Source organism: Mobula birostris, chromosome 2, assembly GCF_030028105.1.
Source record: "Mobula birostris isolate sMobBir1 chromosome 2, sMobBir1.hap1, whole genome shotgun sequence".
Taxonomy (NCBI): Eukaryota; Metazoa; Chordata; class Chondrichthyes; order Myliobatiformes; family Myliobatidae; genus Mobula; species Mobula birostris.
The window spans coordinates 28,857,132-28,876,992 of NC_092371.1; positions in this window are offsets into that span (position 1 = coordinate 28,857,132).

The window sequence follows — 19,861 nt, forward strand, 5'->3', positions numbered from 1 at the left end:
GGTGATAATAAACATGATTCTGAGATGCTTGAATCTGGAATAGCAACCAATCTGCTGGTGGAATTTAGCAAATTGAGCAGCACCTGTGGGAAGAACACTATTATCATTCATGTGCCACTGTCTCCCAATTCCACTCTGTTTCCCTCTTCTGCCTTGTGCAAACTGACTGTCATCTTACTCTCCTCCTAATATTTTCGACCTCTCATTATAGCATTTGTCCTTTAATCCAGACAGCATTCTCTTCTGCAACTTCTCTATCCTTCTCCAAAAGTGAATGCTCACAATGTTGTGCTGAACCAGCTAAAAAGTAATTTAAAACCCTAAAAAATGAATCCCTCCTACCAACACGTGTCCATAATCCCTCCATTTCCTCATATTCATGTACCTATCTAAATGTCTTAAAAGCCTCTAATGTATTTGCCTCTACCACCATACCAGGCAGAGCATTTCAGGCATCCGCCGCTCTGAGTGAAAACTTACCCCTCACATCCCCTTTGAACCTAACCCCCCTCACCTTCAATACATGCCCTCTGGTATTAGACATTTCTACCCTGAGAAAAAAATACTTCCTGTCTAGTCTATCTATGCCTTTCATAATCTTATAAACCTCTCATAGATCTTCCCTCAGCCTCCACTGCTCCCAAGAAAACAATGTTTGTCCAGCCTCTCGTGATAGCACATGCCCTCTAAACCAGGCAGCATCTTGATAAACCTCTTCTGCATCCTCTCTAAAGCCTTAACATCCTTCCTACAGTGGGGTGCTCAAAACTCTATGTAATACTCCAGATGTGGCCTAACCAGAGTTCTATAAAGTTGCAACATAACCTCTTTTGAATTCAGTGCCTCAGCTAGTAAAAGCAAGCATTCCATAAGCCTTCTTAATCATCCAATTGACCTTTGTAGCCAATTTCATGGAGCTATGAACTTGGATGCCAAGATCTCTCTGCTCAGTGTACTGTCTCCTTGTATTTGCCCTACCAAGGTGCAACACCTCTTGGTTAAACTCCATCTGACATTTCTCTGCCCATATCTATAACTGATCTATATCATACTGTATTCTTTGCCAATCTCCTACACTACCTACAACTTCACCAATTTTAGTATCATCCACAAATTACTAACCCACCCATCTACATTTTCATCCGTCATTTATATGCATCACAAGCAGCAGAGGTCCCAGCACAGATCCCTGTGGAACACCACTAATTAAAGACCTCTAGTTTAAATAAGTCCCTTTGACCACTACCCTCTGCCTTCCATACACAAGCTAGTTCTGAATTCAAACAGCCAATTCATTGCAGACCCCATGCATCTTAATCTTCTGGATTAGCCTCCCATGAGAGACTTTGTCATGTGCCTTACTAAAATCCATATAGATAACATCCATTGCTCTACCTTCATCAATCTTTCTTTTCACCCTGTCAAAATCCTCAGTCAAGTTGGTAAGATGCAATTTGCCCTTTACAAAGCCATGCTGGCTCTCCCTAATTAGGCCATGGGTTTCCAAATGCCCATATATCCTATCCCTAAGAAACTTCTTCATCAATTTCCCTACAACTGACATGAAACTCACTGGTCTATAGTTCCCAGGATTTTCCCTTGTTCCCTTCTTAAATAGAGGTACAACAATAGCCACTTGCCAGTCCTCCAGCACCTTGTTGGTGCCCAGGGAGGACACTGAAGATACTGGTCAAAGCCCCAGCAATCTTATCCCTTGCTTCCCTCAATAACCTGGGGTAATTCTTATCAGGTTCTGAGGACTTATTCAGCTTAATAGTCTTTAGGAGACCCAACATTTCCTCCTCCTTGTCTCTAAGCTCCCTAATCTACATTTTCATCCAAGTCATATATATCTCAAACAACAAAGGTCTTAATATGGATCCCTGTAGAACACCACTAGTCATAGCCTCCAACTATTGACCACTGTCTTCTATGGGCAAGCCAATTCTGAATCCAAATGGCCAAGTCACTGTGGACCCCATGATTCTTAAACTTTCTGGATAAGTCTACCATGAGTAATCTTATCTCAGGTCTTACTAAAATCCATATAGGCAACATCCATCGATCAATTTCATCACCATGAAAGGCTCAATCAAGTCATTAAGACATAACCTGCCCTCACGAAACCATGCTGACTAACCCTAATTGGGGTGTGTTTTTCTAAATGATCAGAAATCTTATTCCTAGAATTTTTCCCATGTTTCCCTTTCACTAAAATGTGTATAATATCTAAGATTATCCTTATTTCCCTTGATCAACAGAACAATATAGCTACTCACGGGTCCTCCGGGACCTGCCTATGGCTAGAGAGAACACAAAGACCTTGGTCAAAGGCCCAGAAATCTCATCAGCTGCCTCTCTGAATAATCTGATATATCCCATAAGAGCTTGGGGACATCCACCATAAAGTTCTTCAATTGACCTGACAGCACCTTGTTCTGTATTTTAAAATGCCCTTGTATATTAGCATGTGCCACACTAATCTTCCTATCCTCCTTGTCCTTATTGGCATCCTCTGTCTCAAAGCACATGTTCCTCCTTTTATCCTTGAGTGGCTCTGTCCATTTTCTTAGTTATCCTCTTGGTTTTGATACTGTATATGTAAATTAGTAAATTGGTTTATTATTGTCATATGTACTGATGTACAATGGAAAATCTTGTCTTACATACCTTATACAGACCAGTTTATTGCAATAGTGCATTGAGTCGGTACAAAGCAAAAACAGAATGCAGAGTTAAGTGCAGTGTAGGTGGAATGCAGAAACAATGCAGAGGAAGTGCATTGCAGATAGACAATAAGGTGCAAGGCCGTAATGAGGTAGATTGTGAAATCAAGAGCCAACTTTACTATACTATGGAACTGTTCCATTGTCTTAAAACAGCAGGATAGAAGCCAATGTTGAGCCTGGTGGAATGTGCCTTCAGGCTTTAGCATTTTCTGCCCAATGGAGGGATGAGAAGAGAGAATATCTAATGTTGGCTGCTTTATCAAGGCAGCAAGAAGTGTAGTTAGTCTATGGAAGCTGGTTTCTGTGTGCTGAATTGTGTCCATAACTGTAGTTTCTTGCAGTCATGGACAGAGTAGTTGTGTACCAACTGTGATGTATTTGGACAGGATGCTTTTTATTGTGCATCGATTAAAAATTGGTAAGATCAAAGCAGACACGCCAAATTTCTTGAGCCTACTGAGGACGTAGAGGTACTGATGAGCTATAGAATACCTAGGGGTTCTCTTTAATCCTGCTTGCCAAGGACTTCTCATTTCCCTTCTGGCTCTCCTATTTCCTTTCTTGAAATCTTTACTAGCTTCTTTATATTCCTCAAGGGCCCTGTTTGATTTTAGCATATTAAGCCTTAAATCGTTTCCTTTTTCTTCTTGACTAAATTTACAACCTTTCTTGTCACTAAAGGTTCCCTTATCTTGCCACTCTTGTCCTTCTTTCTGGGACATACGTGTCTTGTACTCGATGCAGTTGGTCTTTAAACAACCTCCACATGTCAGAGATGGACTTGTGCAAAATTAGCTGTTCCCAATTAACTCTTCCTAGTCCTATCAAATATTCTGGTAATTTGCCCTCTTCACAATTTATTGCTTTTTCTGCAAGGTTCATACTTAAAGCATCCTTATTGATAGCTTTTGTAAAACTTAAGAAGTTATGATCACTGTTTCCTAAATGTTTCCCCAATGAAAGGTTGATCACTTGAATAGGCTCATTTCTCAATACAAGATACGGTATGGCCCATCCTCTTGTCATACAAAAACATAATCACTGTCCTTGTCTGCGTGATAGTGGCCTAGTTCTGCAGAAGTTGTGTTAGGGCCGTGTGGATCTGTTGGTCTTTATTTCTGCAACTGCAGATTTGTAAACTTCCAGATAGCTGATAAGTGATTTTCTGATTATATTTAGACTCTTTATGGAAGTGTTGGCGCGTGGCCAAGTGGTTAAGGAGTCGGTCTAGTGATCTGAAGGTCGCTAGTTCGAGCCTCAGCTGAGGCAGCGTGTTGTGTCCTTGAGCAAGGCACTTAACCACACATTGCTCTGCGACAACACCAGTGTCAAGCTGTATCGGCCCTAGTGCCCTTCCCTTGGACAACATTGGTGGCGTGAAGAGGGGAGACTTGCAGCACGGGCAACTGCCGGTCTTCCATACAACCTTGCCCAGGCCTGCGCCCTGGAAACCTTCTAAGGCGCAAATCCATGGTCTCACGGGACTAATGGATGCCTATCTTTATGGAATCTAGTGGGAGAGTATGTGGTTTGCAGATATCCCAGGTGACCTTGCAAGTTCTTTATTGAATAGAGGGGAGTGGCTTGTAAAAGTAAGTATAAAGTAAAAGGGCAGGAGAGGTTATTGAAGTCTCCAGAAAAAAAGAATAAAACAAGGGAAGTGCAGAGGCTTGGCATTCAAAATAAGGTAGTAAATTGATTCAGACATTGGCTTCGTAGGAGAAGCCAGATAGCAGTTGTTGATGATTGCCTCTCTGACGAGAGGCCTGTGACTCGTCGAGTGCTGCAGGGTCTGTTGCTGTTTGTCATATATATTAATGATCTGGATGATCATCTGGTTAACTGGATCAGCAAATTTGTGGATGACACCAAGATTGAGGGTGCAGTGGACACTGAGGAAAGCTATCAATGTTTGCAGCGGGATCTGGACCAGATGGAAAAATGGGCTGAAAAATGGCAGATGGAATTTAATGCAGACAAATGCAAGGTGTTACACTTTGGTAGGACCAACCAGGGTAGCTCTTGCACAGTGAACAGTAGGGCACTGAGGAGTACGGTATAAAAAGGGATCTTGGAATACAAGTCTATAATTCATTGAAAGTTGCAGCACATGTAGGTAGGGTCATAAAGAAAGCTTTCTGCACTTTGGCCTTCATAATTCAAAGTACTGAGTACAGGAGATACGATGTTATTTTGAAGTTGTATAAGACGTTGGTAAGGCCTAATTTGAAGTGTTGTGTGCAGTTTTGTTCACCTACCTGCAGGAAAGATGTAAATAAGGTTGAAAGAGTACACGGATGTTGCCAGGACTGGAGGACTGGAGTTACAGGGAAATATTGAATAGGTTGGGAATGTAGAAGATTAGGGGGAGAGTTGATAGAGGTATACAAAATTATGAGGGTATAGATAGAATAAGTCCAAGCAGGCTTTTTCCACTGAGGTTGGGTGGGGCTATAACTATAGGTCATGGGTTAAGGGTGAATAATGAAAGGTTTAGGGGAACATGAGGGCCAACTTCTTCATTCAGAGTGTTGTGAGAGTGTGGTATGAGCTGCCAGCGCAAGTGGTGCATGCGAGCTTGATTTCAATATTTAAAAGAAGTTTGGATAGGTACAGTACATGGATAGTAGGGATATGGATGGCAATGGTCTGGGTGTACGTTGATGGGAGTAGGCAGATTAAATGGTTTGGCACAGACTAGATGGCTGAAAGACCTGCTTTTGTGATGTACTTTTTTATTACTCTTAAATTACGAATGGGATAAGAATTTAACTTAAAGGCAACTGAAGAGAACACTGAAAAGAAGGATGGTGAACACAGGAATGAAGGTGTGAAATTTGAATGAATGCAGCATACAAAATTAGATAGTTGATCTTGTACTGTTGCTAGAAATTGGCAGGTATGAGGTAGGCATCACAGGGTTGTGATTGAAAGATCACAGCTGGAAACTTACACACCCAAGGATTACATTTTATTGAAAGGTCAGGCAGGTGGCCCATGGATAGGTTGGCAGAGGTAGAGGGGTTATCTGACAGAGGTGTATAAAGTTATGAAAGAGATAGGCAGAGTATCAAAGAAGGCATAGGTTAAGATGAAGGTAGCAAGTTTATAGCAGATCTCAGGGGGAATCATTTTCATCCAGAGAGTGGTTGGAGTCTGGAATTAATCTCTGAAGAGATGTAGAAGCAGATCTCCTATGACATTTAAGAAGCAAGAAGACAAGTATGTGAATTGCCAGTTTTAGAAGACCATGAACCCAATACAGGTAAATGGGTTTAGTTGCAGATTGGTACACTAGGTGGCAAGGACATGATCGGCTGTGGGCCTGTTACTGTGTCGTTTGGCTCTATATTAATAAATAAGCAATTGTTTAATTATCTTTGGATTAAAATGGAATTATCAGTCTTTTTTTAATCAATCTTTCTTTTTAAGCTGGAAAAATTAATCGATGACGCTATTAAAGGAAGTACTTTTAAGAGACTGGAAGCATTACAAGAAGAAAGTGATGAGATTATATCTTGCAACTGTAGCAAACAGATGACAAGCAAATTGAACAGACTAATACTGAGGGTAAGAAATATTTCCAAGAATTATCCTATCATAAAGTTCTAAAAATAGATAAATACATGTGAAGAAATAAATCTTATTGAAACAGTATTGTATGTTCTGTATTTGCACTATAGAAAATCCTTTGGAATTTCTCTTATTGTCATTGATCTGTAGATGTGCTCTACCTCTACCAATGATGTGATTCAGGATGGGAATTGCTGCTCCAGTAGCCTGAGTCTAGGCATCAGAAGCACAGAAACCCTGCATAAATGATGGAAAAAACATCTCACCCTACAATGTGCCCGTCCAATCGTGCACTATTTGCTCACCTGTAGAATAGACAATGGTTCTCACATCTGCATTACCTCAGAACCTACTGTGGATGGCATCCTTTAGTCTCGCAAGACCATGGATCTGCACCTGGAAAGTCTTGCTTCGGTCTCTTCAGGGCGCAGGCCTGGGCAAGGTTGTATCGGAGACCAGCAGTTGCTCAAGCAGCAATTCTCCCCTCTCCACACCATCAATGTTGTCCAAGGGAAGGGCAAAGGTCGATACAGCTTGGCACCAGCGACGTCGCAGGAGTTGCCAGAGCGAGGTTGAAAGCAACGTCAGACTGCCTTAGGGACTCCAGCTTCAGTTTTGACCTCAGGGTTTACTCCCGAAGCCTTTCTTGTAAGTGGGTATGGCCGCAAGGCAGCGGAGGTTTGAAATCAGAGTTTTCCCTCTCTTAAATGGATTGCCTTCCCAGGCTGATGAGCTCCATCTACCCGAAGCACTGGTTTTAAGACGTCAGGACCTGCCTTTGCCCCTTCTCCTGTCAGTAGAAACAGTTCCGCTGGGCTTAGAGGCTAAGCCACACGAGAAAGCCAGTAGTTGGACTTGGTTGTCAGAGGCTATTTGAGGTGCATGCCGTGAGGAGCAATTTTGGGTAGTGGGAGCTTGTCCCCACCACAATTCCTTGACTTGACAACCTTGGAACCTACTATATGTTTTATGTATTGGATGTTGTGAATCAGTTTCCTTTCTTCTATCCTTTGGAAGGATTACTTGGTTATTATTGTAAATTCCACATGACATCACAGTACATAGCAAGAGGAATTCCTGCCTTATCTTCGATCAGTTATTATTACAAGGTTTGGAAAGGGATGGGACTTAGGCTATGTTATTATTATATTTTGTGTGACTATGCTTACTGCTATCTTATATGTGCTCAGAGCTGGTATAATTGTTGGTACTGTGTTTTGCACCTTGGTCCTGGAGGAATGTTGTTTTGTTTGGCAGCATCCCACTCTTGTAGGAATATGTCTTTTTGAACAAGGGGGTGCTACTCTGCTTGGCAGGTGAAACTTGTGGTTGTGAAAAAATCTCAGGTTCTGGGGCCTCTTCCATGGTGGTTGTAGGAGTTGACTCCAGGACTGCAGGAAGTGGTTCTGACAGCTCTGGACAAATTTCTTATGATATGTTGATGTCCCTAACAGAACATGGCAAGGTTCACTGAATGATGTGGATCTATAATGTGTGAGTACAGTGTCTGATGTCACCATTTTCTTTACCTTTTGGAAAGCCGTCCTGCACTGCTTTGTCCATTGCCATTTCTTCCAGAAATGAGTTCAAGGGTGAGCATAGTAGCCAGGTTTGGCAGGAATCTGTTATAGTAATTGACAAATTCTAAAAAGGATTGCATGTCCTTTGGCCTTGGGGCATCCACCACTGCTTGAATGTTCCAAGCACACTTGTGTAATCCTTGTGCATCAATAGTGTGACCACAGTAAGTGATACATGGTTTAAGAAATTCATATTTGTTACATCACGTTCAGAGTCCATAATCATCTAATTCTTTTAACACAGTTTTGAAATTTTGGAAATGTTCCTTGTCATCCTTTCAGTAACAATGATGTCATCCAGATAACACTGAGTGCTTGTGCAGCCTTGTAGCATATGGTCCTTTACTTTCTGCCAGAGTGCATGTGCAGAATGTACCTAAAAATAAGCCTAATATAGTGATACAGCCCTTTGTGGGTGCTGATGATGAGGAACTCTTTTGACTCTTCTTCCATCTCCAATTTTAGGTAGGCCTCAGCTAAGTTCTCCTTGCTGAAGTGTTTTCCTTCAGAAAGGTTTGCAAAAATATCCTCTATTTCAGGCATAGAGTATTGGACTACTTTCAGTACTGGTAAAATCACCACAGATCCTTACAGACCCATCCTTCCTGGATACTGGGACCGTTGGTATTGCCCATGGGCTCCATTCAACTTTGGAAAGAACTCTTTTAGCCTCCGTGCAATCTAATTCATTGGTTACTTTATCATGGATGGTATGAAAAACTGGACGGGCTTTGTAAAACTTAGGTGTTGCATTTTTATTTAACACTCTTAACCTTATTTTACCCTTGATATATTTTCTAATGCTGTCCTTGAACACTGCTGTAGCATCATCCAGTACCTTTCTTAATTCGCATTCAGTTGTCTCTTGCAGGGGATGTTGCACACAACTAGTGATTGGATCTCCAATCAAGTTGTTGTTACCTCAGCCAATCATGCCCCCACAATGTTGGTCCTCCTGCTTTTACCACACGGAAACCCATTGTGGCTTATTAGTTGTTGCATCTCACTGTTAATGAATGTCACCCCCATAGGAGTTACCATTTTTCCAATAAAAGTTCTAAGTCGAATATCTGCAGGCTTCACTCCAGTATTTTTGAAATTCCATTCAAACTCATTTGAAACAGCCGAGCCAGTATCCAATTCCATTTTAATTAATTTGCCGTTCACTTCTGGTGTAAGCCATATTGCTTGTCAATTGTTAGTTTTCACTTTATAAAACTCAAAGCTACCCAATTCTGTGTTACTCTCATCATTATCAGATTTTTTTCATCAAGAGCATGTAGGTTAGTGCTCTTTTTGACATTGCAACTTGACTTTTTGTCTTTCTCTTTCCTATGCAGTTCATTTATTTTTATCTGCCCAACATGTTCTTTGTATCCTAATTTGTTGTATTATCGTCAAGTTTCACCTTTAAACCTGCAGTGGTCTGGTGTATATGAGCCCATGCTACAGCAATAACACAATTTGTTCGGCCAGACCAGTTTCTGTTTTGACGTTGCCACTTTGTTCATGCTCACTTTGATTCCTGACTGCAACTCAATTGTGTCTGTCTGCTGTTTCCATTGATACAGCTATTTCAACTGCTCTTTTAAATGTGAGTTGTACTTTAGTTATGGAGCTGTTTTTGAATGTTTTCTTGTAAGATTCCACAAACTAAATGATCTCTCGGTGCATCATTAAGCCCATTACCGAGCTGACAATGCTCAGACAACTTCAATTCTGCCACATATGCTGAAATGGACTCTTCTTCCTTTTGATTCCACTTATGAAACCTAAAGTATTCTGCAATCAACAATAGCTTTGCTTCTATATGTTCTTGCATTACTTTCATGATATCAGCAAAGCTCACTTTGGCTGGTTTGGTTGGAGCAGTCAAATTTCTAAGCAAAGTTTATACCTTTAAGTCCAATGCACTCAGTAAAATTGGCACCCACTTGTCAGCTGTTCAATTTGCTTTAAAATATTGCTCAATCCGCTCAGTATACAAAATCCAGTTATCTGTTGTGTAATTGAACATGTCAGTCAGTCTTTCTGAAGTAGCCAGCCACTTGTGCTTTTATAATGATTATCATCACCTGGTACTCACTGTTTATGAACCCATGAATTCATCCATTTTCTGCCTTTTTAAAAAAAACTCTACAGTATTTGTCTCTTCCAAAGAGACACATGCTGTGCTGTTTTTATTTTTATTTAACTATTTATTCTCACTGCACTCAAATGCTTCACTGCGCTTCAACAGGTAGGTAGTCATTTTGGATTTGCTTAACACTTTCTCGTTGACACTTATGTTTTGTAACTCCAGAACATAAAACTAACTGCAAGAAAAAGATGGGAGCCCAGGAGAATGGGTCTTAGGTTTGTTTTTACTTTAACTAAAACGAATAGTTAAGACATAGCTGTGTAATGACGTATGCTATTTGCGTACTTTTACATATAATCCACAATGCATAATATAAACAACAAAGAATGCTTAATTAAACAATATACTTACAACATTACTCAAATATTATTGAAATAATGAATATACATGTTGCCTGTGTTATATTTCTACCAGAAATGTAGCGCCTCACGTTATTTATCTTACTGTTCTGCTCGTCTAGATGCTCTTGCAGTCTGTCATTATTCTTTCACTGTTTAAACTTGGAGGCATGATGGTGTGGTCTTTAAATTGTGAGCCTGTAGTACTGTAGTCCACAAAATTAATACCGTAGGATTTTGTGAATAAAATGTTTTGTCTGTTTTACAAAAGACGTAGCCCTTTTCTTCCATTATGAACAAACCAAAAGCAGTCGCTTTACTCTGATATCATTACGTCAGACACGATCTCTAAGTAAACACAACAACTCATTGACGGTTTTTGTGAAATATGTAGAACAATTTCTATGATGAACACTATATGTAATTTGTCACCCATTATACTATACTACACAGAACACTCCCCCTCCCAGAATTCACCAAAACCAGCATTGAGAGTCTTTCTGGAGCCTGTCTCAGGTCCTATATGCCTTGGTTGGAGTAACAGTGGGTACCTCTGGCTCATCCAGGGTGTATTGACATGTATGTGGTCATGTTGCAATGCAGGGGTTATGGTAGTAGAACATTCAGGTCTAGGTGGGCTGGTTTAAGGCAATCTACAGAAATAATTTCAGGTTTATCCCCTCCATCTACAATAAAAGTCTTTTTTGCCCCATTTCAAAATGCAGAATATGCCATCGTAAGGAGGCTTAAGGGAATGTTGATATGCTTCATGCAGGCAGAAATGAACGAGGTAGAATGTAAGTCATCTGGAACCCAAGAGTGTTGTACACCATGATAGTGCCTCCAGTTTGCAGGCACTATGGGGCGAGGGTGACTGGTTGAGAGTTCGCACAGGAGAGAAACTCCTGTATCTCCAAACTTGATATCAGATAACTGCAGGCCCATGACTGCTGTCCTGTAAGCCTTGACCTCTGGGCTGATAGTTTGATCGGTTACTATGTTGATGTTAACTCCAATGTGCATGGCATCGATAGTGGGCCTTGACAGGCAATTAGCCATGGTATTATTTTTCCCTTCGATGTGCTGTGTGTCAGTTGTGAATTCCGAAATCTAGGCCAGGTGGTGTTGCTGTCGTGTACACTGTGCAGTGTCTGACACTTTGGCCATTGTGTCTTCGAGAGTTTGGTCAGCGAATGCTGTGAAATGCTGATTCTTCTGTAGATAATGAAAATGGTGGATGACCAGATAGAGATTGAGAAACTCGTGGTCAAATGTGCTGTACTTCCTCGGGGGGGGGGGGGGGGTGAGAGGGGGCGCAGGAACATTTTGCTGAAGAAGGCAAGCAGCTATCACAATTCTCTAACAAATTGTTCGTGCACAGCACCCACAGTGTCGTCTGAGACATCAGTGGTGATGGCTATAGGTATGTTAGGGAGTGTGTGTGTGCCAGTAGGGCTGTGTTCAAAAGAGCTCATTTGGTGTCGTCAGATGCTCTGGTCAGGTCTGCTGATCACTCAAGCATGTAATTAGGGGCATTGCCTTGAAGGCCACTTTACAAGGGGAACATAATTTCAGCACCTTGCTGAATGAAATGGTGATAGAAATTCACCATATCTAATAACACTTACAGTGCTTTGATAGTGCAGGCCAGTGGAAAACCCATAATAGTGGCGACTTTTGACAGCAGGTGTGTTGCACCTTCTGTGGAGATGCAGTGGTCAAGAAAGTCAATAGTAGACGATCTGAACTGGCATTTAATAAGGGTTAGTAATCAGCCCCTGTTGGCTTAAGTACTTGAAAAATGTGTGGAGATGTATTAGGTGTTCAGTTTTGTGTGTGCTGATGGCAAGTATATCATCCAGGTAAACAAAGAGAATATCCAGGTCTTTTAACAGAGTCCATTTGTCCCTGGAAGATCTGTGCTGCATATTTCAGCTCAAATAGTATGTACAGAAAATCAAAATATGCCAAATAACAGCAATTTTGGAAAGTACTCAGTGCATAGAGGCACCTGATGGTAGCCTCTCTCTAAGTCCATTTTAGAAAAGTGTTACCTTTGTGGCTAAATGTGCAGAAAATTTTTGAAAATGTGTGACTGGGTAAGGATTGGTGGAGGGGGGGGGACTTGTTAAGGCAGCAGGACTTGGAGATTATGTGGAGGGGTGAAACCCAAAGGCTATTTGACATGCATACAAAGCTAAGCATTTCCACGTTAGCAAACTCAGCTTTTGCATTGGCCAGCATTTCTGAGTCCAGTCTACGCACACGGTCGTGGACTGGCGAGCCAATTGTGGAAATTTGGTGTTTGACCCCATGCTTTGTCACAGTACTGGAAAATCTGAACTCTATAGTCTTCCACAGATGTATTGGCAAGGGCTGTGATACCTAATCAGGCATTTGTTGCATAGATTTCTTAGAAAATAGAACAAGGAAGGTGATTGCTCAATAGATATAGTATGTGGTCCATTAGTTCTGAAGGCCTAGCATTACTCTGGCCAGACAAGGAGAGTAATTGTTTGTCGTGCTCAGACTCAAGACAGTTTAAAATTCTGTAACAGATGAGCTTTTGGAATGACATACTTATCACATACAGGCTGGTCTTCCAGTAGACTCAACATTCTGACTACAGTGAACTACTTAACGGTGCTAGGACGTAGTAAAATGTGGTATTTTCTGTGGTGATATCTCACAGAGTGAACTAGGCTTCCACCTGTGCAAACTGTGTGGTAGTGTGCTGCTCCCAAAACTCCAGCAGCTTCAAAGCTTTGACATTGGTTGACATATCGTTCAGTAAATCTGGAATTGTCTGAGAGCGTTAGGGTCACCAATGTCAGATGTTGTGAATAAAACATGTGAGAGTTGTTTTATGTGCTTAACAAAAGCTGCAGCTATTTATTTCCATTATGAACAAACCAAAAGCAGAAGTGTAATGCTGATGTCATTACCCATCTCTTATGTGAAGACAATACCTCAGTAACTGTTTGTAAATTCTGTAAAACAGTTGATTATAAACAATGGGTCATCTGTCACCCGTAACATTACCCTAAAATGCAATTACATGATTGGTGGTACTAGCAATGATTGCTTGGTAATGTTATTGCTAGCCATCCTCTAGTATGAAAAGCAATATTGTTTACCATGGCTCTACTTTTTAGCTTCGAGTCAATTTTTCATGCTCTCACTGAACCCTTTTACCATGGGCTTCAATTTTGCCAGCCTTTTGTGGAGTTGCTTTTTTATGCCTTGTAGAAGATATTTATTATATTCCCTTCACCAACCTTCTATTTGCTTTAAAATAAATTGAATCAATCATGTTTATCAAAAAAAGTCATTAACAAATCAGTTTAATTGCCTCAAATCGCTCCACATTCCTATTAGTTTTTATCCCTAATTATTGCTTCTCAAAAATTCCCCTCCACCATTAAGCTGACCAACATGTCATTGTCAGGCATGTCTTTACATCCCATTGCAAACAGAGGTATGAAATTTGCTAATCTTCAGTCCTCTGGCAACTCTTCTGCATCAAGGGAGTATTTGAAGAGTACAGCAACTTCTCTTAGCAATGTAGGATGTATCTACATTAGATCCTCTTTCTTCATATTGAAGTTAGTACTTCTCTAATTAAGCATTTCTCCTGTAGTTTGCCTCTTATTATTTATTATTATTTTTTCAATTATTGCAGTTTTCCAAGTATTCTTCTATTCCATAACTCAAATCCTCTAGTTCTGACAACTTCCAATCTTTTCTGCACTCTTTCCAGTTTAACCACATCTTTCCCATAACAGGGTGACCAAAATGAGCACAGCATTCCAAGTGTGGCTTCACCACTGATTTATAGGACTGCAGCTCCTGTACTCGATGTCCTGAATGATGAAGGTCAACATACTAAATAGTTTTTCATCACCCTCTCTAACTGTAATGTCACTCTCAATGAACTATGCACTCGTACTCCTCGTACTTCTGTTCCATTACATTCCCTAGTTCCATACTATTCATAATACAAACCCTATACTGGTTTGACTTTCCCAAATACATGACCTCGCATTTATCTGTATTGAAATCAATTTGCCGCTCCTTGACCCAGTTCTGTAATTGATTGATTCCCCTGCAATCTATGATAACCTTCCTCATTAACAATAACACCTTCTAACTGCATGTCATTCACAGACCTACTGATCAAGCCTTGTGCATTTGCATCCAAATAATTTATATACTGTAAATAATAAATAAAAAGGGTCTCACAGACCCATGAGGCACACCACTAGTCACTGACTTCTATTCTGAGAAACAACCTTCAGGCACCACCTTCTGTTTCATATCTGCAAGCTAATTTTGAATTCACTTATTTCTCCCTGCATTCCATGGGACCTATCCATGTAGACTACCCTTCCACGTCTCTCAGATATTTTTCCAATCAATTTAGCTATTTATATTAGACTCAGAGCCCTGTAACTAAAGTCCGGTTTATCCCTTCCTCCCTCTTAGAATTGCAGTTAAGTGAAATGCAGTAGTATTATTTTCAGATTGAAGGTGGTTTTAATGTCAAAAGCTTGCCCTAGTTACAAATAAGTCCTGGAAATGAGAAGAGGACTCAGCATCAGTCGTCTGGTAACAGCATTCCAGGAAGGTGTTGCATCCAGTCTGGATTTATGTTTGCACAGTTTTATGACATTTCACTCTGTTATGAAGATGAATAAATTAGTTGTTTCATAAGACAGTATATTTTTAAAATCTGTGTCACATATCAATTTGCAAAACCTCCTTGTTTCTTTGAGTTACTGAAACATTTTTTTTCCCTTTTAGGAATTAAGTAAAAAGGAAATTAGAAATGCTGGTTTGTTGCTAAGCTGCATTCACAAATATGGGAAGCATATGACCATAGAAGGAGAGGATGGCTTGGCGGCAATGATAAATGAGGGACTTGTGCAGAAGATAAGTAGTAGTTAATTCATATTTCCATTCATTTCAGACACCATTTAATGGCATTGAGTTTGTGCTATTGCAGATGTTTGCTATGTTCAAGATAACAAACAGCATTTAGAAATATATGTGCTGAAAGCCTTTTTAAAGTTTAATTTTTTTTAAGTATATCTTTCAGTTGTATAGTTGAGTGATCGAAGATGGAATTGTAAAGGGTGACTTTTTGCAGCAGGCGGTAGAATGCTATTACAGGTTTCCCCCGCCATCTGAAGGTAGAGCATTCCAATGAAACGATTTGTAAGCCGAAATGTCGTAAAGTGAAGAAGCAATTACCATTTATTAATATGGGAAAAATTTTTGAGCGTTTCCAGACCCAAAAAATAACCTACCAAATCATGCCAAATAACACATTAAACCTAAAATAACAGTAACATATAGCAAAAGCAGGAATATGATAAATACACAGCCTATATAAAGTAGAAATACTTTTTGCAATCATTGAAGTACTGTCTAGTGCAGCGAAAATCTCACGCATGCGCTCTCGGCAGAAGCACTCTCTCCAGTAACCTTTAAGCTATGAGGCTGCCAAACCGTACCAAATAATAAATCATACTAAATAACACAAAAATACACAGCCCTTATAAAGTAGAAATACCTTTTGCAATCATTGAAGCACAGTCTAGCGCAGCGAAAATCTCACGCATGTGCTCTCGGCGGAAGCACTCTATCCAGTAACCTTTAAGCTATGAGGCCGCCAAATCATACTAAATAACAAATTATACTAAATAACACAAAAATACACAACCTATGTAAAGTAGAAATAATGTATGTACAGTGTAGTTTCACTTACAGGAATCGGGATGGTGTGTTAGGCTGAGTCGTTGGAAATTGGGGTGATGGGAGGTAGAGGAGACAGGGGTGTCATCTCATCGTAGTCTATTTCCAATAGGGCAGCCAGGTCATCTTCTTCTAAGTCTGCCTGCCTTGATGTCGAAGGTCGAGGTTCGTTGTCTGCTGCGGCTGATGTGCGAGGCTTGAAAAATGACAGTATACTTGACTGCTGAGTCTCGCGCATTTTTAGATCATACAGTTCTTTGTAAGCACTCAAAACATCCTGCAAACCTGCCCTAAACCTACGTGCCCTTTCAAAATTAAAGTCAGACTTTTCTGCAATCACTGCAGCGCTGTCAATTGCAGCGAAAATCTCACGCAACTGCTTCCTGTTCAGTCCCTGGACGACTTCATTTTCGCTACTGCGTTCGGTTTCGATTGTTATCCTTTCCTCTTGCAATTGCATCAACTCTTCATCTGTCAATTCTTGGTCATGGGATGCCAAAACCTCTTCAACATCATCTTCGTCAACTACCACAAACCCAGCCTCCTTAGCCAAGCTCACTATTGTCGTATTTATTGTTGATGGTTCGAAGCCTTTAAAATTGTTCACTGCTTTGGGACATAGTTTCCTCCAAACGCCATTTCTCATCGAGACTGTTAGCTTATCAAGAGCATCTCCAATGTTGGCGATTGCCAGTTTTACATTGTAGTCTTTCCAGATCTCTCGCAAAGATGCTTCGGAGTTGCCCTCTCTGTCAATAGCATTTACAATAAAATGCATCACATTTTGCGTATAGTAAGCCTTAATTGTGGCTATTAGGCCTTGGTTGCACGGCTGCAGCAACGATGTCGTATTCGGCGGTAAGAACGCAACACGAATGTTACTGCCATACTCGGTAATGTCAGGCGGATGAGCAGCACAATTATTGACAATCACAGGACAGCTATTATTGAGGTTATTTTCTCTACAGTATTTTTCAACAAAAAGACTAACGTATCTGCTTATGTACTCAGAAAAAAGCACTTGCGTGTTCCAACTGTTTGGATGTGAACAGAACACAACGGGAAGTGTTTTTTTTATCAACGCCTTGAAGTGCCCTCGGATTTTCTGAATGGTACACTAGTAGAGGCTTAGTGGCGTTAATAATAGGCATTAGGATAAACCTGTCCTTCGATGCCTTGTGTCCCTTAGCCTGCTTTTCTTCTTTCGAAATAAATGTCTTACTCGGCAATTTTTTCCAATAAACTGCAGTTTCGTCACAGTTAAACACTTGCTTATACAAATAACCATCTTCTGTAATTATTTTCTTCAGTTCTGCTGGGAAACCTTTCAGCAGCTTCAGTATCAGCTGAAGCACTCTCTCCAGTAAATGTTGAACTACGAAGCTGCCCTCGCCTCAGAAACCGATCAAACCACCCGTGACTACCTTTAAATTCCACTTTCGCAATACTTTCATCACCATCGGCCAGTGCTTTCTGTTTCAGCTTATTAAAAAGACTGACTGATTTCTCCTTAAGTATAAGATAACTTAAAGGAACACCACGTTTTGTACACCTATCAATCCACTCAAGCAATAGACTTTCCATTTTATCCATTACTGGATGCTGACTAAGAGAGACTACTTTGCTACGAGCAGAACCAACAGTAACATCAGCAGCTTTCAAGATTTTTTCTCTCTGTGTATAAATAGTGCGAATGGTGGATGCAGGCAAGTTCAACACGCGGACAATGTCCTTACTTCGTTCACCACGATCGAAATATTTAATTATGTCTAGCTTTAGCTAAGTGTAACACCCTTACGAGCTCTTTTAGGCTTTTCTAATACCTTCGAACTCATCTTGCTGATGGATGCACAAAATAAATCGAGATAAAGCACGTGTTTAAGCAATGGCGGCTAGAATGCAATTCCAGGGGAGAAGCTTGGCTGCTCGAGGCGCGCACTGCTTTTTTTTTCGCACGCTGGCAATTTTTTTCGCACGCCGCCATTTTTCATGCGCTGCTTTTTTCGTAACAGTGAAAAAAACTTCTGTTAGCGAAAACGGTACCAATGTAGGTCTTTTGTAACAGTGAGGCTTCGTAAAGCGAACGTTCAAAAAGCGGGGGACACCTGTATACTGTATTTATATTTTGAAATTAAGAATGCAGCTAAAAATACTGCAATAACAAAACAGGCTTTAAGCCATTTAAGGACATCAGCAATTTTGGGATTGCCTGACAGACCGATGGACTTGTTAGTTATGACCTTTCAGAATGCAAGTACAACAGAAAGAGGCATCAGGGAGGGCTGCATTATGCTGGAAAATGTGGATGCCAGGGAGGCCTTCAGCAAGACAGGCATAGGGGCATGAGACCCATCCACCCCATCCCTACTATTCTTATGGCCAACGTACAATCGCACAAGAATAAGAGAGAAGACCAAAGGGCAAGACTGCTGTGTATTCTGTTTCACACAGACATAGACTTGCCCGCTAACCAGACCACCAACCACCAACTATATGGTCCAGATGGCAATATCAAGAAAAAGATACTATCATGTCATCATTGCTTCCATTTCATGATTAATTTATTATGTTTGCATTTCACCACATGAAAGTAAATTTGACTTGACTTGGTAATAGCTGGAGAAAGTCAGTGAATTATGTGGCATCTGAGGAAGCAAAGGGATAATTAACCCTGCATCAGGACTGAGAGTGTATAGGTGTGATGGTCAGAGGATGAAAGTGAAAGGAAGGGGTGAGACAGGAGCTGGCAAGTGATTGATCAATCCAAGTGGGGAGCAATTGATAGTTAAATGAATCCAGATGGAGCAGGGAGGAATGGAAGTAGTACAGAAGCTTGGAGTTGATTGTGGAGACAAAGAGCTCCAGATTATGGAATCTGACAAGAAGGGAAGGTAGTGAATAGAATCACATAAAGGAGGAATGTTGGGCAAACTGGGAATAGTGGGGACACTTAAATCAGCTTCATGTAATATAACTCACGTGAACTAGCTTAATTATTTAATAACTTAAGTCTATTTATCCTTCCTCCTGCAATTGAGGCCTACTCTTGTTGTGGTGGCCTGTACAGTTTTGTTGTGTGAAGGTTGACATATCTATTTATCATTGTATGTTATGATGATTGGATATGTTATTTGCATTTCAGAGATGAGTTTGTGCTATGAATCAATTATGTAAGAATAAATTATGCCTATGATTGAACTTTGGGATGAATAGTTCTATTCGTACACTTAAGAGCTTTCTTGATCAGACTTGCTGTCTTGCTATTTCAGAAATATCAGGCCCATATGTCTCTTTTTTTCTTGTTAAATGTATACAATTTACATTGCACCCTCTCATTATTTCTTTGTGCAATGCCACATTTCATACTTCTGACATTTTTATCACCATTCTTTTTACCATCCCTCTGAATTGTCCTTTCTCCAATTTAGAATCTCAATCCAAAGACCAAACCTATCCTTTATCATATTTACTTTGAAACTAATGGCGTTATAATCAAAATATACAAAGTGTTCCTCTACACAAACTTCTGTCACCTGCCCTATCTCATTCCCCAATAGTAGATCAAGTATCGCACACTCTCTCATTGGGACTTGTATGTACTAATTGAGGAAACTTTCCTGAACACATTCGACAAGCTATCCCATCTAATTTTTTACAGTATAGTATGGGGGTCCCAGTCAATGTGGAAAGTTAAAAATCACCTCCCATAACAAATTTAAGCTTCTTGCAACAGTCTGCGGTCTC